Source organism: Pseudonaja textilis, chromosome 5 (assembly GCF_049901715.1).
Source record: "Pseudonaja textilis isolate UNSWEBS1 chromosome 5, rPseTex1.2, whole genome shotgun sequence".
NCBI classification, from domain to species: Eukaryota; Metazoa; Chordata; class Lepidosauria; order Squamata; family Elapidae; genus Pseudonaja; species Pseudonaja textilis.
Genome location: NC_141994.1, coordinates 9,528,513 through 9,554,053, shown reverse-complemented (window position 1 = coordinate 9,554,053; position 25,541 = coordinate 9,528,513). Strand labels below are relative to the sequence as shown.

Sequence of the window (25,541 nt, the reverse complement as noted above, 5' to 3'; positions counted from 1 at the left end):
ATGGAACTGCACAGTGGACAAGAGACAGGCATTAATCAAGATATCCCCCTTTAAAACTTGCCTCTGACCTTATCTCAGTTATTGGATTTAGGTGAGTTATTCTCAATATATTGGAATTTCTCCCTCATTTTGAATAGGAGGAGGATAGAAATGATAGAGATATAAAAGATTTAAAAAAACCAATTAAGTCTGAAAGTACTGAGCAGGACAAAACTGAGAAAAGGATAACTTAGTTAGAAGAGCATGGAAGAATGTATAGATACAATCTCTTAATTGTTTTATTCAAAACTAATGAGATTCTTCAAAATAAAACATTCTTTCTGGAATATCACTCTGATCATAAATCTGACCAATGTATTTATGATTGGTCTGGATTACATTACTGAATTTGATATTGGATACTTGCAAATAATTTATTGAAGTTAAAAATATCTAGTTCTAAAATAAAGCAAAAATGTATTAAAATTAAAAAAGTTACATGCCCAGATAAGAAAGTTATTTTTAAATGAATGTATTAATTTGTTAAAATGACAAGTACAGTGAAAGAAAAAACAAAGAAGAAAGAAATAAAAACATAAAGAGAAGGCATGTCAAGACATTTACAAGCATAATAAAATTAGCTTAGACAAATGAAAATACCCTTACCATAAATCTGTGTAATTTGAGTATTTTAAATCATTTTGAAGTTTTACCACAACACTAAAAGGAAGCAACATGTAAATTGGATTACTTTACAATATTTGACACTATAAAAATGAAGGTCAGATTATGTCTTGGAAGACAAAATAAAAAAAAACTGCAATAATACAAATTATATTATAAAATAATAAAAAGAAACTAACAATGTTTGATTAACCTAGGAAATTTGGCAGATTTAACTAATCATGAAAAAACTGAATATAATCTTAGGGGGCAAAAAATCAAACCTTGATGTGGTCTAAAAGATTTAACTCCTTTATATGAGTTAAATTCTGTATCAGATTTGTTTTTCAAATACGAAATTAATTTTGACATTGGCCTATACTTCTGCAATTTAGCTTTCATTGTGGATAGAAAATGTTAGCAGTTTAGAAGCAAATCCAAAGCCAATTTCATATACTTTGTAGGAATATAAGGTTTGGTAACCCACTTTTAAAACATATTGCAATCATTTTTTTAAATTGTTGGGCTTTACCACACTGCTAGCAAAATAAATACATAATCTATCTGTTTGTCTGCCTGTCTCCAGCATGGTTATTGATCATTCCTATCTACTAAATGGTTTGTTTCGTGGTACAGAATGGAAGTGGGAACACCTGGGGTCCCATTTTATATCTCTATTCTGTTACCATTATATGTAAAATCTGCAATAATCAAGGAAAACTTCTTCTGAGATTATCTGTGCCACTGGTTATTAAACTGGCAATTACCGAGGGAGTAATTTGGGCATATCCAGAGGGTAATTGAACAATTTTTAATTGCTTGTTTGTGACTCTGACAGAGTCATTGTGCAATACAGAAGTGTTCTATTTAATTTCAGTTGCTGGTGCTGGATGGGGCTGGAATGAGTGAGGCTCAATAGATCAAGAAGAATCTCATAATATACAGGATACATTTGTATGATTACTTTTTATAAGATAACTGGAAGTCTGCTCAGGCTTTGATGTAAGGCTCAAGGAATTATGGATGAATGTGGATAGTAAGGGAAAGTGTCATTATTTGTTAGAGTTCATCCTATTTATAGGCACACACATATTAATTATGGCTAGCCTTTAGAAGTTGTGTGTGGTCTGTCATTGGAGGTTTCTAAGAAGAAATTGGACAACCATTTGTCTGAAATGGCACAGTCTCTTGCTTAAGCAGGGGATTGGACTAGGAGATCTCCAAGGCCCCTTGAAATCCCAACTCTTTAGTCTGTATTCTGTTTGCATTTCCTCCTCTTCCTCTCACCATCTAAAGACCTGCAGACTAGAAGCCTGTAGATATTGCAGTGATTCCAAACGAGAGGAGCAGAGAAAACTCACCACCTCTAAACAGTTCATGAAATTGTGGATTGGTGCATCTTGCCAGTAGATGCCCTTCCTACCAAGTTCCAATTACGATTTATGACAGAACATGAGACATTCCCAACCACAAGAGCAGTGAGGCTGGAGAAACCTCTTTCTCAAATTCACTCATGGTTATTATGGTCACTCTGAAAATTCAAGCCAGCACCAAAATCTACCTTCAGGCTTTAACAGACTGGTGCAACTAACCAGTGGTGGTATTCAAATTTTTTCACTAGTGGCTCTGTGGGCATGGCTTGGTGAATGTGGTGCGGCTTGGTGGGTGTGGTGTGGTGTGGCTTGTTGGGTGTGGCTTGGTGGGCATGGCAGGGGAAGGATATTGTAAAATCCCCATTTCTACCCCACTCCAGGGGAAAAATACTGTATAAACCACATTCCCTTCCCGCCCCACCAACCTGCTTTCCAGCTCCATTCTCCAGTGCAGGGCAACAAAAGAAGACACAGCCGGTCATCTGGGACTCGGAAGGCAGAAAATAGATGGGGGTGAGGACAACCAGAGGTGGTATTTACTGGTTCTCCAAACTACTCAAAATTTCCGCTTCTCCAGAAACTGTCAGAACTCACTGAATACCACCTTTGCAACTTACCCTTTTGTAGATCCTTTTAATGAATGATAAATTCTACTTACTCAGCTTGTGAATCACCGGCCACCTTGATCGAAACCACTAGTAGAGAACAACTGCAACTCACCTTAGGCTGTGGTCCAGGATTGTAGTAATCAATGGGGATGATTGTTGTCTTCTGATTTGTAAAACAACAACAACCTGTTATTTTGCTGAATTCATACTTAATGGACAATAGACAATCTTTATCAGTCAAGTGATAGATGAGATTCATTAAGGTTTAAGATTTCTTTAATGTTCCTCTTTTTTGTTATACTTTAGTTTTTTTTCACAATAGCACACGCGATAATGCAATCTTAAATACTTTCGCTATCTCATGCCATGATTTAAGTAGGGCATCTCTGTCACATTTAACACTGAATACCACTTTGGAGGACTAGTTATTTATGTTAGATAACATCAGGTGACAAACACATCTATTTTTTTTTTGTTTCTACATATCTGATAAACAGAGAAATGCTGTTTTTTTTAAAGAATTCCATCACTTAGATTGGCTATACTTGAAAAACATCTGAGAAAAAAAACCAGAAAAAAATATTGTGGAAAGTCAATGAAGCAATTGCTTCTTAAATCATATTATCAGTTTAATACTGTTTTTCATAATAAACTTAACCATACACAGGTGAAATAAACTTATTTATTTTAGTTATTTGATTAATTGTTATATCATGTATCTAAAGGCAATCCTATTATAAATAGGAAGCACAACTGAACTTTTTAGCCAAGGTTAAGATGGTGGTATTTATCATTTAATGCTGTTGGCATCAACATGTGAAAATTACCTTCTTGTATTCTTCCAGAGCTATTGGTCTGTTGGAAACTGGTAGAAGAAAGAGAACTAGTATACAGGTAGTGTTCCACTTAACAACCATTTGAAGTTATGATTGACCTCTCCAGGTTTACTTACAATCCAGTTTCAAAGTTCCGAGCCGATCTTCCCATCCCATCACACTAACACATATTGGGCACTCAGTAGCTAAGTTGAGTTTAGAGCTGTTTGTAGCGTGCAGTGGTCATGTGGCTGTGTTTTTCAACGGTTTTGCTGAAAACCTCCATTTACATTAAGGTTTCTGCAAAACTGGCCTATAGCAAACCCTTGGTTCACTCAAGCTTTTGGTTAACAACTGGGGTGTTCACTTTAATAACCCCTGCAAAAAAATGTCGTAAAATTGGATCGTATGAGTGATCCAATGTATGACCATCACAATTTACAATCCTGATGAGCAGGCCTATTACAGTCATCACTCAAGGACTACCTGTATGTATAACTAAGTGCAGTGTGGAAATATTTTTTTTTCTTCCTGTACCAATTGATTGTCTTTCTATTTATGGAACCCACTTTTCCACTGCATTCCTCACAAGTTTTCTTATACTTTTATCCCTGCATGCATGTTCATTATAACATGCAAGGTGATACTTTGACCAGTAAAATAAAATGGAACTAAGGATAAGAAACATGGATAAAAAAGAAACATTGGTAATTTACTTTTTTTATTTGACTGTTTCAACTTCTAGTGTTGAAAGATTTAGGGTTTTTTTTTAAATGATACAGAAGCTTTCCTCTTTGGCTGCAGACCTATTATAGCAAAGCCAACAGTGTTTTCTTCTATACTTAAAAGATTCCCAAATAATAAACTTTCATTAATATGAAAGTTGTGTTTCATATTAAGAAAACAAATCTTTAAAGCAAATTAGAAGATTGCAGAGTCTGTGAATCAAAACAGCTGCAAATTGATGCAAAGTATAATATTAAAACAATTTCACTCTGTTTTTAGCATTTCATTACTCAAGAGATATAATTGTTTTTAATATTGGAAACATATAAAGAAGGGTTAGAAAATAAAAGAGGTTGTGCAGGCAATAATTGCTGAAAATAAAGGTATGTTATAAAGCTAAACCAAGACAAGCAAGTAAATGAAGGTCTGAAGTAAAATAAACTTAGAATTTGGTTAGGGTTGGGGGAAAATGTATTTATTGTCAAAGGGTTTGCTTATAAGTACGATATTTATCTAATGAATATGACCTTGGATTTAAAACAATTTCCTTTTCCCCTACCAAAAGGAATATTGTAAATGGAGAATAAATTGGAGGATCTGTGCCTGGCTTCTAGATTAGTAATTTCAGATGAAACTAGCCCTGGATAATCCTTTATAGAAAGGGATATTTGTCTCATATATACTACATGCATTTCAAAGAGGGAAAGGCCATTTTTTTAAAAAAAAGGGTTATTAATTGAATTAATTAATGATATACATTAAATAGCAATGGAACAAAGCTTTCTATTTAAATAATAGGTTTCCACCTGCATATGTCAATTGTTTCTCAAGCCGAATTCTACAGTATACAAACATATAAGCAAGCACACCAAAACAAAAGAAGCACCAGGGCTCCTATAAGAGGGTCTACTCTGCTAAAAAGAGAAGTTAAAAAGGAGAAGTCAATTGGGTTGGGTAGAGGCAAGAGAGAAAGGCATATGGGCAAGGAATGGAAGCAAGAGAAGGAGAAGCCATATTTAGGCATTATGTGAAGTGCTAAATTCACCATGCAAGCAAGGAGATAATCTTCAAAGGCTTCTCTAAGCTATGTCTGCTGTTTTCCTGTGGTGGTGGAATGGGATTATTTTCCTATTGAATAAATATGGTATAAACATAAACACTAAAAACATCTTTTAACTCCTTGTGTAAACAGTCCAGGCATTTAGAGCTATAAAAGGATAAAAAGCTGTCAGCTGAGATACAGATCCACCCAGCTGGCTTGTGTCCGTGGGGAGATTTGGAAGGATAATTAAAAACTGTAGGGTGGAAACTTAATGTCTCAATTCAATTGTCAGCAGGTGGCAGCATCTGACCGACCTGGTCTGGCTCGAAAGCTAACCAGGATTGGAACCACTCAATGCTTTTCTGGGAGAGCATCACGGCATCTCAGGGGTAGAGGCTCAACTGGGAAGCAAAAAAGCTGGAAGAAGGGAATAGCAATCATATTCCATATCGTTAACAGTAAAAGGACATGAGTATATTCAATGAAATATGAGTATAAAGGGAAAATTTTAGCTTTGAGAACTAGTGTCCTTAGCTGATTGAAGTGTTGGATTCTAGTCCACCTTTAGACAAAGACTTTCATGGGGTGATTTTATTTTAAATCCAACCTGCCTTGGCTGTTATTATGGGAGTATGGAACATTGTGCATATTGCCTTGACCTCCAGAGTAAAAAGGAAGACATACAAGTAACAAGCAAATAAATAGACGGCAATAAATATTGTGGCCTTAGGGTACTTTGCAAAAATCCCCAGTCTTTAATAGTTCCCACTCAGTGCTATTGCTATTCTTCAATCATGCCCAGTAATATCTCACAGAAAGATTGCTGATAGTTGCTGAAATTTGGGAACAAAAACTCTTAAGTGTTTATAATAGACCTGCACAAATTGCAAAACCAAGTAATTGTGCTCAGCCGATGTTAAGACTGCTTATATTGGATGTGTATTCAGCATCAGTTTTTATTGGGGGGGAGCACTTTGCCAGGTGCCCCCATGGACTTTGTTGCTGTCTCTGCCAATTATTTCTTCTTGCTATCCTCTTCAGAAAGGGAAATATTGGTGCTTGTGGAGACAAGGGATTTCTATTATCTTCATTTTATTAAAATGCGGTCCTCATCTGAAGTGCAGTTATGATAACCAACTGCTATGAATTCAGATTGTCAGTCTCCGATGCTAAATGTGAATACTGGTTTTGTCTGCAGTCTGCATGAATTAGTTTGAAACAATAGAGTGATAATATCAATACCAGATGTGTGCAGGATGCAGTATCATTTGTTCCTAAAAGGTCTGCAATTTGCAAAACAAGGTTTGGTAAAGGTGAAGAAAAACTCAAGAGTAATAAGAAAAGAAGAAAAACAGAAGAAAAATAGATGGAACCGTAGGGTAAAAAGAAAAGAGTTTTGCTAGGATTTTTTCAAATTTATTATTTATTATTCAGACAATATATAGCAGAATATAGCAATCACATATATCAGTGGTTGCCTCTCTATTAACCCTTATTACATTCTTGGCAGGACTAGACTTCCTGTCTCTGGAACTTCTCTAGAGTATTTTTTTTCCCCTCCTTTGCTGGTACTTTACTTGTGTGGAGTGACCATTCAAAGTTACAAAGGCACTGAAAAAAGTGACTTATGACCATTTTTCACACTTACGACTGTTGCAGCATCCCCACAGTCTTGAAAAGCCAGGCCAGGAGATACGTGCCTCGATGTGAGTGATATTGAGTTGACCATGTCCACCCAGTCACATGACCACCAAGCCATGCCCACCAATTAAGCCGTGCCCACAGAACTGGTTATTGAAAAAAAATTGAATCACATCCCTGGTTATAGCTTTACCTTGTCCAGCAAGGAGGAATAGGAAGGGCTACCATCAAATACTTGCTCTTACTTCTCTGCCATCTGTTGGGTCATCAGGTCTTTCTTCTCATCAGGATGGATCAGTGGAGCTTATGTTCAGGCCAGAAGAATAAATATCGCATGAATATGAAAACATGGATCACTGGAAAGCAAGGATCCCATCCTTTAATTTGAAAAATAATAGGAGGATCTTCTTTTATCTTGTCTAATGGAGGTAAAGGGGAAGGCATTCCTCTTGGGAGTCAAATTCTCTCAAGGCCAGAAATCAGTCCTGGAATGGGAATATGGATCTGGACGCACCTCAAAGTTAGCTTGTCTGCTGTTCATTTAGCTTACATTAGCGGCCCCCAACCTTTTGGGCACCATGGACCAGTTCTGTGGAGACAGGTGTTCCACGATTGGAGAGAGGTGTGATTTCGCACACTTCCTGCATCCTGCAGATGGGACTTTGCTTGTTTGCACACCTTGGGTTTTGGCATGCCGTGATCTGGTGCTGGCCATGGAACAGGGGTTGGAGACCCCTGATTTACAGGATAGTGAACATCTCTTTCCCGGGCTTATGCAGATTTTGTGAATGTTGCTGGAGTGGAACTCTTAGACCTATCAGTGCCACTTTTACTATTTGTGTGGATAAGAAAGTCAGAGTTGTAGCTTGTAGTTGTAGTTTGTATGGATAGGAAAGTCAAAATAGTTGTACTGTTAGCTTTTTGCTCATCTGTGTTAAAGGGAGGCACTGTTAAGAGGTGATTTTGGAGGTTCACAGCACCAAGGAGAACTGAATTTGAATGTACCATGTTTTCCTGAAAATAAGACCCAATCTTATTTTCTTTTTGGCCCCAAAATAAGCACCATGTCTTATTTTGGGTGGAAGTCTCACCCATTTACTTTAGGACTACCACAACCAGGGCTTCCGTGCCCTAACAAGTATTGTGCTGCTGCCTGACTTCTGCAGCTGCTTGTGGCCAGTCACCATGTGGCTCATTGTGCTGGTGGCACTGCTCATGGCAGGAGGCTGTGTAGTGCATTGTGACATTGCACACATGAGCAGCAGCACTGGCACAACAAGCCCTCACAGTGTTCTGCCATGAGTGGTGGCACCAGCGCAATGAAGGTTGTGGTTTCCTGCCATGTGCAGCAGCAGTGGTGCGATGAGACTTGGAGTGTTCTGCTGAGAGCAGCGGCACTGGCGTCATGAGGCTTACAGCTGCATAAGAAATCAGGCAATGGCGCAACAGGTGCTGGGACATGGGAGTCCTGGCTGCAGCGGTCCTAAGGTAAACAGGTGCAGTGTGGATGGGGAAGCTCCACCCCACACCCTTATCCTAGCTTGATTTTTATGCCTGTGTCTCACCCCACCTTGTACAACCAGTATTAGGCATAGGCAGGAAAATCAGCTAGGGCTTGTTTTCAGGGTAGGTTGTATTTTGGGGAAACACAGCATTACTTTCTCCCAGCTTACCATCTTGGGCGCTATTCATGCAGTCTTCTGATCTTCAACATCAAGCAAGCATCTCCCTTCCACAACCTAGTTTTGAAGCATTATTACTAATGAAGAAACAGAGATTAGGGGAAAATGTGTGAAGCCTTGATTGACATAACAAAGGATATTGTCCATTAGCATATGGATATGGCAGCTAAGAAACGAAGTCATAATTTAAATGGGTAAATTTAAGTAAACTTTCCAACTGTCCAGGGCTATTTGCTCTCTATATGTATCTATGTGTGTGTGTTTGTGTGTGTGAATTTTATTCCTAAATATGTTTGAGGTTCTTAACGATCAAACACAACTTGGGAATGTTGTTCTTTAAATTTTGTTATGCTTATCAATTGCAACCCCCCTCTGTGGATTGATTAGGTCTTTCTTCAGCTTCCTACTCCCAAACTGTAAAAGCTATCTCTCATTTTCGCAAACAGTATGGAATCAAAACAGGAATGAAAAGGGTGTTTGCTGCAGTGCAAACTTGAAAAATGATATTTGTCATTAGCTTTGGGTGGTAAGAAGATCCCTTGTGGTTCTTTCTCAGCTCATGTTATTTCTCATGCTGACACTCTGGGGGGTATCAATCATATACTTCTTCAAAGGTGGAAGAAATATTTTTTGCTTTTTATCATGCTTGAGAGAAATGTGAATTTTATTGAATATGTGTCGCATTTTTGTACGCACACATATCTTTACCACCATCTCACTAATCCATCAAAATCTGTATGTTTCAGTAGCCTAAAAGAACTGAATATTTCTTGATGTGTTTAAAGTAAACAAGAATAAATAAATAAAAAAATCAATGGAATCAGGGAGGATACGGAACACATCTCTTTCTAATACTTTCCCATTGCCAGGCAAGGATATGCTTTTGTACATTTTGGGGTAAAGTTTCTGACTAGTTTCTCAGATCATGTCCATCTTTTCTTACAAAGAATGACGAACTGAGATAAAAAAAGAAGTTCTATGAGTATTTTTTTTCTTTTTGTAAGTGGAGAGTTGCCATTTAGTTGTAATTGAATAATGAAATAATCATTTGTTATATTAAAGGACTTCAAAAGCAAGACAAAGCTGCAGAAAACAAATGTTGTATGTCCCATTTCTAATCAAGAAGTCTATCAGACTCTTCACTAGTCAAAGATGGAAAGAGATATTTTATTTTAAAATGTGTGGGGGTTTTTTTTTTTGGGGGGGTAGTGGGAAACCAAAGTTGCAATGGTCAGGTGATTATGAAATTGATGGATCTATGTGGTGGGAAGATAGGTGAGGTTTTTCTGTTCTCTGGCTAAACTGTACTTTAGGACTTACTCCATAATTGGTGTGCGTTTCTTGCTTCAAACAAGAAACATATGCGTACATTATGGGGAACTGGGACATCAATGTCAGCATTGATGCTACTGAAGTCTGATGGATCAATAAAAATGTAATTTGTAGATCATGTATTCTCAAATATATTAGGGTCCCTTTCCCTGTTTTAGAATAAATATCCTTATGTGGGGGAAAGTGGCCTAGATGTTTTATCGCTAGAGCTATTGACCACTTAGGGGATTTTTAATGAAAGCGAATTCAGTTTTTTCTTTAAATCATTTTAATTTTCTTTTGAAAATGTATTGTTAAGAAGTTAAAAAGTACATGAATAATGTTAGTGTTAGTGTTTCTTGTTCCTAGCTTCTTTGCTAGCTAACTCCTGCTAAAAGAAGATATTCTTGTCAATCTAGTTAATCTTCCAAACATCATCTATAAGGAATTCTAATTCCATCAGCAGCAAATAAAAATATTAGTCTTGTAAAATCAAACAACTCCCAGAATTATTGAGTTTCATTGTTTTAGAAGTGACTGAAGATAATGTGCAATTTTACCTAACGTTGTTAAACTAAATCGGGAATGGTAGAACTATGTCAGTAAAAGGCCAAAGCAGAGACACATGCCATTCCATTGCCATGTTTTTCATTTGCTTTTCTTATAATTTCCAAATTAAATCATCTTTATCAAAGTAAAATTAGAAGGTTTGTTTGAACCATTAGATTGAATTGAATCCCTTCAAATCAGTGGTGTCTGCAGGGTGGAATTATAAAAGTCAAGATGGTTGCCACAACAATGTGATCAAATATATGTCCACTTTTTTATGCATATTACCTACTCCTGATCAGAAATGATGCATGTCCAGAAATGGCTTTTGCTGATTGCTTTGGAATCTGAATCAAATCAAAACTTTTAGACAATGTAATCTGAATGTCCAAAATTGGATCAATTTCCTACATCGGTTTGAATAATCAAACCCATTTTCTGAACTGATTTTTCATTTAAATAGTTTTTTGTCCACCTCTCATCCCTGCATTTTCTGCCATTCTTTGTTGCTTCTTCCAATCACTACCACCATTTTTTTTCTGGCTGCCTGCCACTGAGTTTATTCTTAGCTGCACCATACAAAGAAGGCAAGGGATGCTTCAGAATCACATTTTCTTTCCTTTTAAACAGGTTACAGTTATACTTTAAAAGACAGTTGCATAACCCATTTTCCATTATCTTTTGGAAAGCCCTCCAGATATAGAAACAAATCAATACTAAGGCTGATATTCTCACCTACTTTCTATTTGCTTTCACACCTTTCTTCTTCATCACCGTTTCCATCGTAATTGTTTTACATTTAGCATATCTAAACCCGAACACTGATTGAAACAGTCTCCAGTTTAATTTAATTTAGAATTCAAGATTAAAGCTCTTTTCCAGGTTAGATGTAATGAAACACTGTGGCTTTCAGGTCTACACCATTTGCTCACTCATCTAAGTTAGAGTGGTGCTGGGAAAAAATGTACCCATGAGATCCTTAAGGATCGGACAAGGCTATCACAACACCCCTGCAGTTAAGTGATTGCAATCCAGATACCTGGTTCAGGATTATACCATCATATGATCATGTGATTGCCAGTTTTCCACTTACAAAGTCAATGAGGAAGCTAGCAGAAACAGTTGCAAGTCCCTCCAATAAGTTGCTTCCACTTTTTTCTCTCAGCTACAGTCACCTGCCCCCCCGCATTTGCAGCCTCTACAACTCTCCCAAGCCCTTACTGTGGGGATCTCCTGGGACTCATACATGGCCTACACTGACCAGTGGTGGGATTCAATTTTTTTTACTACTGGTTCTGTGGGCGTGACTTGGTGGGCATGGCTTGACTTGGTGGGCATTGCAGGGGAAGGATATTGAAAAATCTCCATTCCCTCCCCAATTCTGGGGGAAGGGAAATCCCCATTACCACTCCACCCCACTAACCTGCTTCCCAGCTCCGTTCTCCTGTGCAGGGCAACCAAAAAAGATCCAGCCAATCAGCTGGGACTCAGGAGGCAGAGAATAGATGGGGGAGGGGCCAGTCAGAGGTGGTATTTGCCAGTTCTCTGAACTACTCAAAATTTCTGCTACCGGTTCTCCAGAACTGGTCAGAACCTGCTGAATACCACCTCTGACACTGGCCCTCTCAAGCCATCCCTCAGTCTTTCTCCCTGCCGGTGGCATCCTACAACCTTTATTGGGACTTTTATTTATTTATTTATTTGTTTGTTTGTTTGTTTGTCAAGTGATTATAAGATAACAGGTATAAGTATAAACATAGTTATGAATACATGAAATGGATACATATAAGAAAAAAAACAAAAAACACAATATGACAGGATGGTAGGCACATTGGTGCGCTTATGCATGCCCCCTACAGACATCTTAGGAAAGGGATGAGGTCAATAGTAGACAGTCTAAGGTTAAAGTTTTTGGGGTTTGGGGAAGAAACCACAGAGTCAGGTAGAGTATTCCAGACATTGACCACTCTGTTGCTGAACTCGTATTTCCCGCAATCAAGTTTGGTGCGATTAACCTTGAGTTTGTATCTATTGTGTGCTCTTGTATTGTTATGGTTGAAGCTGAATATTCATTGACAGGTAGGACATTGCAATATATAATTTTATGTACTATACTTAGATCGGACCGAAGGCGGCATAGTTCTAGGTTTTCTAGGTCTAGAATTTCAAGTCTGGTGGCATAAGGTATTCTGCAATGAGTAGAGGAGTGGAGAACTCTTGTGAAATATTTCTGGACTTCTGCCACTGCCCACTGAATGTCCCACTTGGGTTACAATGGCAACCACGTGTACCTGGAATTGCAGTCCCAGTTCCAATTGCTATCATAACCCAAGGATTGCTGGTATAGCAACTATAGTACAAATGGTTAAACTGTCAAAGGGAAAAAATGAACAGAAAATATGTGGGCATGATGATTATGCTTTGTTTAATAAATTACTGGTCCCAGATATGATTACATACTGACTGTTTCTTTAAAGGGTTGCTTTTAGTTAAACAACAGAGTGAAAAATTCAGTGAAAAATGGTTGAAGGCTAAATAACAGTAGACAGAATTATTCTTGTATCTCTGAAAGACCTCCAACAATCACAGATTTATAGCTAAAATTACAGGGAGCAATCATTTCAAAAATGCTTGGAAACAAGCGAGGTATGTTTTCAGAACATGGCTCATTTAAAAAAATGAAAACTATAATAGAAAGAATCCTGTGATTTAAGTTTACCCTGCACTGTTTGCTAGCGAGAAAAAGCACCCAATCTAATATCTATAATCTTTCTAAAAATATCAAGATTGCACTATATGATTCAATTAGCAACTTTTATGAAACATTTATTCATGAATCATACAAGTACTTCTCTCTTTAAATACCCTGTTGGTTACTTTATAATTGTAATTGGTAATATATTTGGAGGATATTATATATGTGGTCTGTATAATTTGGATATGCACAAGCTTTCTATTTTATAAAAATGTAGATAAATACAACATAAGAATTTTAAAATGTGGGGAGAAACTGATTCAGAACCTCTGTGTTATTAAAATTCTCCATGTACAAATATATGTATATAATTTATATAATTTAGTACCAGTGGTATTGTGTGCTAGCCCTGTTTCTATTTCAAATAAGCTGTAAAATTGTGACATTAACAATACTGCCAACCTACTATTTACAATTCCATCTAAGTGTTTTGTCCTGATTCATCCATTATCTTTGCTCTGTGCCTCTTGTCACAAAGCAGAATCATTCGTCTCTAATATAAATGGTAGGAACCCATGAAGAAACAGAGACACCACAGATATTTTTACAGTGCAATGCTGTGGAAACCAAGTACCTAAATTCTATTTAGGTAGATAGTGTGGATCCATATGTAATCTTAGAGAAACAGCATGTAATAAATATATGATCCAAGTATTAGTCTTAAGACATGAATGAATTATTAATGTCAATTCTCTTTTATCAACCCATATACAGTAGGTATCATTACAGTGTCCATACCTGGTAAAGATATTTTTAAAAATCAGTTTAAGAAAGTATTCAATATTCAATATTCTTTCTTTATCACATGATTGCTGTCACTTTCAGAGATATCTTTCTTATCAATAGCACTCCCCATTTATCTCAGTTTTAAAAGAAAGCATGTTCTATTAGCCTTGTGCCATCCTGCTGTGATTTCAATTGAAAACATTTATTTTCTGCCCATTATTGTCTTCTGTAATATCTGAGTGATGCATTCAGAAAGTTAATCTACATAAGAATTATTTGTCAAATGTGTGTCTCATACATATGTTCTTCTCTTACAAGTAGATATAGGTATATTAAAAAATATCCACAGGTCCTTGTAAAACAGTTTGTTATCTTCTTCTATAGTTGCCCTTTAACATCCTACCACATTTTGAAGTATGAGATAATAAGAGATATATTATTTATTGAACCAGTAGAAAAATGTTAGTGAAATGTAGTGCTTCAGAATTTTGATAAAATATTGAAATTTCTTTTTTTCCCATAGAAGTCACATTAATTATAGAATTAAAACTTGAGTTCCTCTCAGCTATTTTTAAAAAAATGAGATTGTTTATCTATATCTGAGAAGATCACTTATGTTGATATGATGATTATATGTATACACTTTTATTGGTGGCTGAGAATAACTGCACATATAACTGATAGAGCTTTGAAGTGGACAAAAATGGATGAGAAAGTATTCCAAACTATTTTCTATTTTTTTAATCAAAGCAGCCCAGCCCAATATTTTTTCATACTGCTGTTGTAAGAATTGCATTTATTTTAAAAAGTGGATTCATTAAAGCAGCTTCATTCTTTTTTTTTTTAGTTTTGTGTAACAGATAACAGATAATTAGAGTTGGAAGGGACCTTGTACGACATCTAGTCCAACCCCCCTGCCCAAGCAGGAGACCCTACACCATTTCTGACAAATGGCAGTCCAATCTCTTCTTGAAAGTCTCAAGTGATGGCGCTCCCACAACTTCCAAGGGAAAGCTGTTCCATGGGTTGATTGTTCTGACTGTCAGAAAGTTTCTCCTGATTTCCAGGTTAAATCTCTCCTTGTTCAGTTTCCATCCATTATTCCTTGTCTGGCCGACAGGCCCTTTAGAAAATAGCTTGACCCCTTCCTCCCCATGACAGCCCCTCAAATATTGGAAGACCTCTATCATGTCTCCCTTGCTTCTTCTCTTCACTAGACTAGCCAAGCCCAGTTCCTGCAACCGTTCATTGTATGTTTTAGTCTCCAGTCACCTAATCATCCTGGTTGTTCTTCTCTGTCCTTTTTCTAATGTCTCAACATCTTTTTTATAATGTGATGAACAAAACTGGATGCAGTACTCTAGGTGTGGTCTTACTAAGGCTTTATAGAGTGGTATTAGTACTTCCCTTGATCTTGATTGTATCCCTCTGTTAATACATATTTAGCTGGTTGTCCACTAAGACTCCAAGATCCCTCTCACAGTTACTGCTATTGTGCCTGGTTTCACCCAGTCTATATGTGTACTTTTGGTTTTTCCTGCCTAAGTGTAGGACTTTACTTTTCTCTACACTGAATTTCATTTTGTCAGATATGGCCCAGTGTTCTAGTCTGTCAAGATCCATCTGGATCTTAAGCCTATCTTCTTAGGTGTTAGCTATTCCTGCTAGCTTAGTATCATCTGAAAATTTGGTATTTTCCCCTTCTATTCCTTCATCTAAGTCGTTAATAAATATATTGAAGAGGAATACTAGGCCTAAGACGGAATCTTGTGACATCCCACTGCTTACTTCCCTCCATGTAGACTTAGACCCATTAAGCACTACTCGTTGAGTATGGTTCGCCAGCCAGTTGCAAGTCCGTCTGGTGGTGGTGCTATCTATTCCACCTTTTTCTAGCTTACTAAGAAGTAGGTTGTGGTCTACTTTGTCGAATGCCTTGCTGAAATCTAAATATATTATGTCCACAATATTTTGCTGGTCTACTAATTTAGTCACTGTATTGAAAAATGAAATAAGATTGGTTTGGCATGATCTGTTCTTAACAAACCCAAGTTGACTGCTAGTTATTACTTGTTTCTAGATGTTGGCAGATCTGTTTTTTTATTATCTTTTCCAGTATCTTCCTGGGTATTGATTGGTCTATAGTTTCCTGGGTCTGTTTTTTTCCCCCCTTTTTTGAAGAAGGGAACCACATCAGCTCTTTTCCAGTCCTCTGGTAGTTCCCCGGTGCTCCAGGATTTTTGAAAGATATGGTACAGTGGTTCTGAAATGACTGCTGCCAGTTACTTTAATCCATTTTTTTTGCTTATTTTAACTTTTATTTCTGGTCTGTCTTTCACAGTTATGTTTTTGGTGGGTTGAGCTACAGTTTATTTTTGCGTGAAGACAGATGCCAAGAATGAGTTAAGCAGTTCTGCTTTCTCTCTGTTGCCTGCTACTTCCTTGCCATCTTCTCTCTTTACTGACTGTTTCCTTGATTTTTTTTCTTGTTATTTATATATTGGAAGAAAATATTTGACTTTTGTTGCAAGTCTTTGTTCATTCTGAGCCTTTGCTATCCTGACTTCATCTTTGCAGATTCTGGCTATCCGCTGATATTCTTCCTTAGTTGTATGTCCTTCTTTCCATTTTTAGTACTTGTCCTTTTTTTCTTTCAATTTGCCAGAGAGATCTTTGTGCAGCCACACTAGTTTCTTCTTGGATTGCTTGTTTTTCTTTCTCAGTGGTATTGTGCTGGTCTGGGCTTCTATGATCATACTTTTTAGAGTTTCCCAAGATTCTTGAGTTGTTTTTCCCCTTTAGGATTTTCATCCATGGAATCTTTCCCAAGTTCTCTCTGAGTTTATTGAAATCAGCTTTTTTAAAATCCAAGACTCTGGTGTAATTATGTTTTGTTGCTTGTGTTTGTGTTATGTTGAATTCTAGTATGACATGGCCACTCTCACCCAAGGTTCTTTCAGTTTCAATTCCCTCTACCACTTCTTCTCTGTTTATAAGAATTAAGTATGGCTGTTTATGCCAAGTCTGAAGCACTCCTTTCAAACTGTTTTTGAAGTGTGTACAATCCTGTTAGTGAGAACCTATCACAAATATTTTAGTACTCAGGGTGATACACGAGAAACTCTTCAGATTGCTTTCATAAGTGGAACAAATGCCTTGAAATTAGTGTATCTTCTGCCTCTGACAATAAGAAGCATCTGGAGGCTAAATAATCAGGGAGATGCAGTCAATTCAGTGAATTCATAATTGCCACAATTATCTTGGTCAGTTCTGCATACAAGCCACAAAAAAGTTCAAAGTAATAATGTTGCAAAAGTTAGGATAGTAACTAGGTAGCCTGTTGCCCATTGGGTCATCATTTCAAATATTAAAAAGCAGTGGGAGTGGGAGAGACTTCTACTTCCTGCTGGCTTCATTGAGTTTTCTTGTGGGAAGCTGGTAATGAATATCAGAAATCTTCTCCCTGTTGGAGAAGAGCATTCAATCTTGAGCACTTTTTTGTGAGATCAATGTCAACTGCATAAGGCAGTTGCACAAATATGAAGGGGGGAAACCCACAGCTTTTTTAGTTCTGTGGTAGTATGTACACAGTGTGGCCTCACATATAAATAAATAAATAAATAAATGGTAGCAGGTATTGTTCTGATATTCTTCATTCCTCCCAGTCTTACCTCCTACCACAATGATGCAGCAGAGTCTAAGAGTAAAATGTTATTCTCAAACTAAAATATAATTAGAACTATTAGTCTAATTTCCATCTGGAAAAAGTTACAGTTTGGATCACCTATACTTAGAAGATCTTCTTTCTATTAGAAATAATATAATAACATCGGTTTCCCACCAGGAAACAATGAGGAACCATCTGTTCCTATATTGTATGATATGGGGTTTTTTTTGTATGTTTTTTAAGAGTCGTTATGATTATCTTAAATCATTATAACATTTTTCTGGGGAATTTTTGTTGTTAAAGAGTAAATCCTCTTTCTCTTTAATATTTTTCTTACACTTTTCTAAACTCTAAAATAGTTTGAATGGATTTATATGCCACCAAATCGTTACAAAAATAAACATAATCTAGTAAAACATTAAAGCATCTATGGAAAACTTCAAAGCACCTCTCAAATAGCGCACACACAAACACACACATACACCATATAATACAAACAACAACAACAACATTCTCCAGATGGCTGAAAAAAATCTCACATTGATTGGTGTCATAAGAATATGCAATATTTTTCATAGCACAAGACTGCATTTTGAAGCAGGCTCACAAAGTGTTGCCATCATGGAATTTAAAGCAACATTTGTCCAAATGACAATTCTGATGTCTGATTATTGGTATTCTTATATTATTCAGAATAAGATAGACATGCTGCAAATTACACAATTAAAGTAATGGTAATTAACATAGTTTCAAATGCACAATCCTACTAAAAAATTCAACTCTGAATAGAGACGATGGAAGATGCACCAGTGGGTTCTGAAAATCTGGCTATTTTATTGCAGAATGCATCAAATTACATTTATTTTCAACTCTGAAGCTTATTGTTCCAGCATCATCCATGGCAAATTGAAACCTTAAGATAGGCAAAGCCAAAGATCATATAGTTCCATCTCTTCTTGATCAATTCATCACTTATGTTCTATATCAGTGGTTAGGATTATAAAGAACATTGATTAAATTTCAGATATTTCTTCAGTTTTTCAACAACTTTATCTGGTTACATATATCCTATATGTTTTTTCTTAATTGTGTAAACCTTGGTGTACAATTTCAATAACGATCTGTTTTATATTTGTAGTGGGGAGATAGAATAATGCCTCCACAGTACAATAATGATGGATGTGACTTCAGTTAATCAAAGTAGTGAATTAAATTTTAATTGGTGCATGGGTTCAATATAATAGATTCAAAATTTCTGAACATACAATACAATACAATTATATAATATATAATATAATAGAGCAGAAGTGAATGTAAACACCTATTTAATATCCTAACGATACCATTAGCAATTGATCTTGATGTTAAATGATTCCCAAATCATATTATTTTGAAGACTTCCCTTGCATAAAAATGTTATTTTAAACTATTTTATGCTTAATTTAATTTCCCTTGATATTTACTTTGTTTCATTGTTTCAGAATTGTATAGCAATTTGGATCCAAAACATAAAAACGGACTTATAATGTATATGGCTTGTAAGGTACACTAGAGAAAAAGGACACCCAAAAGTATTAGCTCTCTTTTAGTGTAAGGTGACATTTACAGGACCTTGCAAGTATAAAAGCACATTTCTCCCCTATTGTCTTTAGAGTCTAAGAAACTAAGACAAACATCTCTCTTCTGAGATGTTTGCCATGTCTACATTACTTTTGTGGACTCAGATGCCTCCTAATCTGATTGTTCCCCAGGTGTGGCTCTTCCCCCTGTCTCCCATGGTCATTTTCACATCACATTACACTGAGGATGTATATTGCCTCTGTCAATGCCTTCTAAAATCAAACATTCAGGGCTGGCTCTAGGCTATGGCCAGATAGGCACTTGGAAACAAAAAATTGAAAAAAAAAACCCTTCTGAAAAACACAACAGAAAACCTAAAAAGTAGTAACAGTGCATTCTGAGCAAGCAGGCGTGCTTGAGGCTTAAATAAAATTAAGACACGAGAGGTTATCACATAGTTTCATTTGTTTATAATATGCTTATGACTGATATTTTTCTCAACAACCAATACATTCATTTAAATTGTGTTGTTAATATATGTGTGTGCTTCAAGTCACTGATAATTAAAAGTATTCAATTATATAAAATATTGTAGATAATTAGTTATAATTACTGTTTATCAATCTAATTTTCATCTGATAGATGATATAATTAATTTAAGAATTATGTATTTGAAGTACCATATGCTTCACATTATAGCTGCATTTTCTGTTTCAGAAGCTAAGTAGAAAACAAAAACTAATAGATTCTAAGCAGTGATATAATTTTTAAAATATGAAATGCTCTTGAACTCATTCAGTTGTTCCTCAATAATAACGTAGCTTGCACTGAATAAGTACATCATATCTTTATTTATTGTAAGAAGAAAATCCATAGTAAATATTAGAACATTTGATTCCTGCAAGGTTTTTGCTTCCAAACTGGTGTTAAAAACTGAAAAAAGTGGCATGCAATTATTTATAAAGTAATGATCAAACAATAAATCAGAATATTTATAGAATCTTGTGGAGTTTAAGAGTTTTATAGAAATGGGAATAATGGTGAAGAAATTCTTTGAAAGTTACACTTTAATTCACAGATCTGTAGATAGATAGATAGATAGATAGATAGATAGATAGATAGATAGAGAGAGAGAGAGAGAGATACTGTGTATGTGTATATTTCTGTACAGTGTATGTGTCTGTACTTCCAAACTTGTGTTACATTTTCAATAAAGGAATGCTACTACCATTTGATTTAGACTACTGAATTCTCAGCCTAAACACACCAAAATCCAAGGCCTGTACAAAATTCTTTTCCAAATTTCATCCATCCATCCATCCATCCACCCACCCACACACACACATCTATCTATCTATCTATCTATCTATCTATCTATCTATCTATCTATCTATCTATCTATCTATCTATCTATCTATCTATCTATCTATCATCTATCTATCTCACCTTTATTAATTTTACAAATAATTCTATGTGGTGAATATCCCTTCTTCCTCCTATTTTCCCAGAAAAAACAACCCTGTGAGCTGAGTTGGCTGAGATCTCCCAAAATTCTCCAGCCAGCTTTCATGCCTAAATTGGGACTGGAACTCACAGTGCTTTAACCATTAGATTAAAGTGACTCTTTCCCCTTCTTTTTTTAAGACTAAGATAAGCATGCATATCCAGCAATCTGGCACACGTGTACATCCATTTCTAGGCTAGGTAAAATGGCTAAATAAGCTCAGAGTTCCAATATAGTAAGTTTATTGCCATGTACATTGGCAGAGAGGCAGCAGGTTGAGATCAGGAATCATGGAGTTACTGCCTTGAAGCATGCAAGATAATTTTTCTCCAGGTAACACTTTCCTATGGTGAAATTAGATTTAGTTGTCATTTTTGGTCAGCTTTTCTATGGGGAAAAGCATCTTGTCTTTGCTTCAGGCATCAAAATATATCTATAATGCTCAAAACCTCGCATGGAAAATGCAGTGTAACTCTTAGCACAACCTGTAAGGCAAATGAATAGAAATATACTATTGTTCTTGAAATGTAAGGCAAATTAATAGAAACATAGTATTGTTTTTGAAATGTAGGAAGTAAATGCTGGGAAACAATAGCTTATCTAATGCTGTCTTCTGAATTTGTGACAGAGATAAAATTCATAATAGCAGAACTGAGAATCAACATGGTTGTGCAGAAAGTAGCTTCAGTATAAGAATAGATTCAGAAATGCTGCCTATAAATAAATGTTACAAGCCCTCATTGGACATCATGACATAATTAAGTGCTCTAAGATTAGAGTGAAGGATGATATACACTTACTCCTTTAACTTCCTGTGTGATCATCAAAAGTTCTTATGCTTCCAATTTATACCAATAGCACATAGACTTATATACCGCTTCACAGTGCTTTTACAGTCCTCTCTAAACAGTTTACAGAGTCAGCATGTAGCCCCCAACAGTCTAGGTCTTCATTTTACTGATCTCGGAAAGATGGAAGGCTGAGTCAAACTTGAATCTGGTGAGATATGAACTGTCAAATTGAAGACAACCGGCAGTCAGCAGAAGTAGCCTGCAGTGCTGCATTGTAACCACTGCGCCCCTACAGCTCTTATCTCCACAAAACACTTTTAATTGTCTTGCAACCTCTATGTACTCTCTTTTTGACACTTGTAAAAGCCTCAAAATGCTTCTGCTGCTGCTGCATAACTGTTGATCATGAGAAGAAGCCTCTTCTGTTCCTTTCAATACCTGACTAGAAGAGATGAATACAATCCCTGCATATGAGGAGTTTGTAGCAGAAACATTTTCTGGTATAGAAAGTGCCAGAGAAAGCTTCAGAGGAGGTAAGAGACCAGATATGCAAAGCTGCTTCACTTTATCCATAAAAGTGAGGGGTCCAGGTTGCTTTATAAAGCAGTTTCAATGGACGTTTCACTCAAACTTTCATTGAAACAAAACCTCCATCTGAAATGTGCACTACTTTCTAGTCATCTAGACTCTGCTTTTGTTCAGATGAAAATGAGTAGAAATCTTTGCAGGCTATGCTACTACATTCCTTAGAAATAGGAGCATGGGTAGACTCTTCCTTTATTCAGGTGAGTATCCTGTGACCATCTGATACCCAAACAGAATTATACTTTTGCTATTTTCTAAAGCGCCTGTAGGCCAGACAAGGAATAATGGATGGAAACTGAACAAGGAGAGATTTAACCTGGAAATCAGGAGAAACTTTCTGACAGTGAGAACAATCAACCAGTGGAACAGCTTGCCCTCAGAAATTGTGGGAGCGCCATCACTTGAGACTTTCAAGAAGAGATTGGACTGCCATTTGTCAAAAATGGTGTAGGGTCTCCTGATTGGGCAGGGGGGGGGTTGGACTAGTTGACCTTCCAACTCTGATTATCTGTTATCTGTTATCTTCTCTCAATATTTTACCTACAGTCAAATAAGACAGAGCTAGGTGACTGAAGCTTGCAGAGGCCGACTTGTCCAATTCTCAATGGCTTGTCAAATACTTCTTAAGTATCCATACCTCATTATAGTATTGTGTTCCTGTTACAACACAAAAATGATATGGATTAGGTCTGTATGTCTGTTTATGTTCAGTATTTTCTCTGCTTTTGATTACCTCCTATAAATCCAAATACAGAGGGAGTGGGTGGATGGAGGAAACATACAGACAAAGAAACAAACTAATTGCATTGCTTGTCAAACATTGGTGTGCTGATTTTATTGTGAATGGAGTAGGAAGTCTAAACTGCATTTTTATTTATTCCTACTGGTGTTCTTCATCACAAGCATGATAAAATGCTCAGTTCAGTTGTGGTGTGGTGTTTCTCTTGTGGTGGTGATGTTTCTCTTATGCCATTAAAATCTAAGAAAACAACTATTCAGGCTCTGTGTAGGATATTAAAATTATGATTATGATTACTATGTTGCTATATACACAATCATATGAAAACACAGCTGACAGTTCTTTACCTCGTGTTGGCCTTCATTCACATCAAGTTATTCCTAAGAACCTAGGATGTCATAATATATTATCATATATGTGCAGATTCAAGCAATATGATATTTTTCAATTGATAGGTGGAAATGTTGTCAATGCACACATTTTCTAAGCATGATCCAAGGCTTTTTGGTATGGTACCCAGTCTACCAATGATTATTCCCCTTATTCCCAAAGTTCCACAGAATTCAGGATGTATAATAAGTATTTTCAACTTTTCTGGGTCTATTAAAGGCAAAGGGAATGGGTTTCTTAAAAATCAACGCATCTTTAGTTGTAACTTAAAAATTCTAAATGTTATAACTTTCTATCCTTCCTTCATCATTGCTCTTAAGAATTGCTTTTCTTTTTTATTCATATATAATTTTAAGGATAATTGAAAGCTTAATATTTTTTCTGAGGCTTAATGATTTGATAATGAAAAGAGTAACAGTACATCTGTTTCACATTTTCCCAGAACAAATATAGACAATTTGGGGCTCCATTCCTCTAGAAAAAGCTAATCTGTTTACGTGTTTGGCGGGATCTCACAAAGGAAAAAGTTATTAAATATTATTTAAATATATTCATTTTCAAATGTATGACATCATGAAAACCAAAGCATCTGCAATTCTTCAAGACATGGAAAAGAACTGCAACAATAACAGATTCAAACAGAATCCAGATGAACGTTGGATATTGAATGCTTGGGCATGGCACAGACTAAAGTGGAGCAAATGCATTACTAATATAGTTTTATTTTATATATGTTAATTACTATGAGATTATAATATGCACAAAAATGAAAATACTTTAAAATATCCACAATAGACGAATGACAAGAATGATTGGTGAAGATGATAGAATAAGTAGGGGCGGAAAAATTATTTTATGAAGTAGACCATGAAACATACTCTCTCTCTTCCTTCTCTTCCTGTGCATATCTATCTGTAGTGTCTGTCTGTCTGTCTGTCTGTCTGTCTGTCTTTCTGTCTTTCTTTCTTTCTTTCTTTCTGTCTGTCTGTCTGTCTGTCTGTCTGTCTGTCTGTCTCTGTCTCTGTCTCTGTCTCTGTCTCTGTCTCTGTTTCTCTCTGTCTCTCTGTCGCTTTCTCTTCACTCTCTCTCTTATATTGGCATGTAAAATGTCAATATTATTGTTCCTTTTCTTTCATTTTGTCATACTTCGACTGATGCCAGCTAAGGTTGTAAGTGAAATCATTGTAACTCTTTCCCATGCTTGACTTAGCTGCACAACTTTGGTTTTAGGATGATAATGTATTGCTTCAGCCATTTAAAATGTGTTAAAATTCTCTGCAGAAATGTTGAGTTACATACAGCATGCTAATATAAGTGTACTACTTAGTAACTTTAAAACTGGCTGTGCTACACAAGGTATTTTGTTAAACTATTTCTTTTAAGCTAAGCTGAATATTTTAAAGTGATCTTTACACATTAAATTCTAAAGAAGGGCGCAGCCTTTCTAAATGTCATTTTTTTATTCTATTCCAGTATTGGGAGGCAGGGATGGAGGAATCAAAACTGAAAACATCCAGTGGAATCAATTCTTCATCAGTCTTTGAATCTTAGGGCAATTTTTTTTCTAGAGAAAGACATAGTTAGGTAGTGTTACCACTATACTATCTCTGGGTCTTGCTGTTGTGGTTCGCTGACAGCCTGTGCAGACGGCAGCAGAATTAGACAGTGGGGAAAAATGGGGACCAGTCAGGGAGTCTGAAGAAGACTCGGATGAGGGTCCTGTATCCAATGCAGAGATGGGGCCAGGACCATCTGATAGTGAGGTACTGACCCCGGAGCCTCTGGAATCTGGCAGCAGCAAGGCAGAAGAACAAGGGGAGCTTGTTCCCAATGCATGTGTGCACACAGCTGCAAGAAGGCAAGAGCAGCTAAGGCAAAAGGGGCGACTTGGGACTAAGGCTTGAGAGGATTGCCCCTCCCATAAGGTGTAAAGGACAGGCAAAGGTGACAAAACCTTTGCAGGAAGCAAAGTCATTCACTCTGTTCAGATTAATCCTTGAAGCTCTGTGTGGACTTTGTGCTTTGGTTGGTTTTTTTATAATTCATTTGGCACTCTAGTTATTGGCAGCAATTTAAAGGAAAGAAATGTGGGTGCTTATCTCAAAGGGACTGTTTACGACTCATTATCGGCTGGGAATGAAAATAATTCCCAGCATTGAAATAGAACAAGACATGTTTTAACGAAGCGTGCGCTTAATTATGGTCTCGGGAAGCCTTGATCAGAACACCTGAAGCCAGCATAAACACACCTTTTTTCTCTAAAATTTAGCTTCATAATTAAAATTAACATTATTTTATGATGGGGTGATCCTGTTTGAGGCTCGAGGAATAACCAACATATATATAATGGAGGTTGGGATAGCAGGGAATCAAGGAGTTGCATAGAAGAATGGGATTTTTAAACCTTGGATGGATTTGATTGTTCTTATGGTATA

The 25,541-nt window shown here is 36.4% G+C and overlaps 1 protein-coding gene across 4 annotated transcripts in view; it reads left to right on the top strand.

The window, feature by feature from the left end:
* Nucleotides 1-25,541, top strand: part of GRM8 (glutamate metabotropic receptor 8) — a 512,156-nt gene that overhangs the window by 250,100 nt on the left and 236,515 nt on the right. The gene's annotated exons all lie outside the window — the stretch shown is intronic.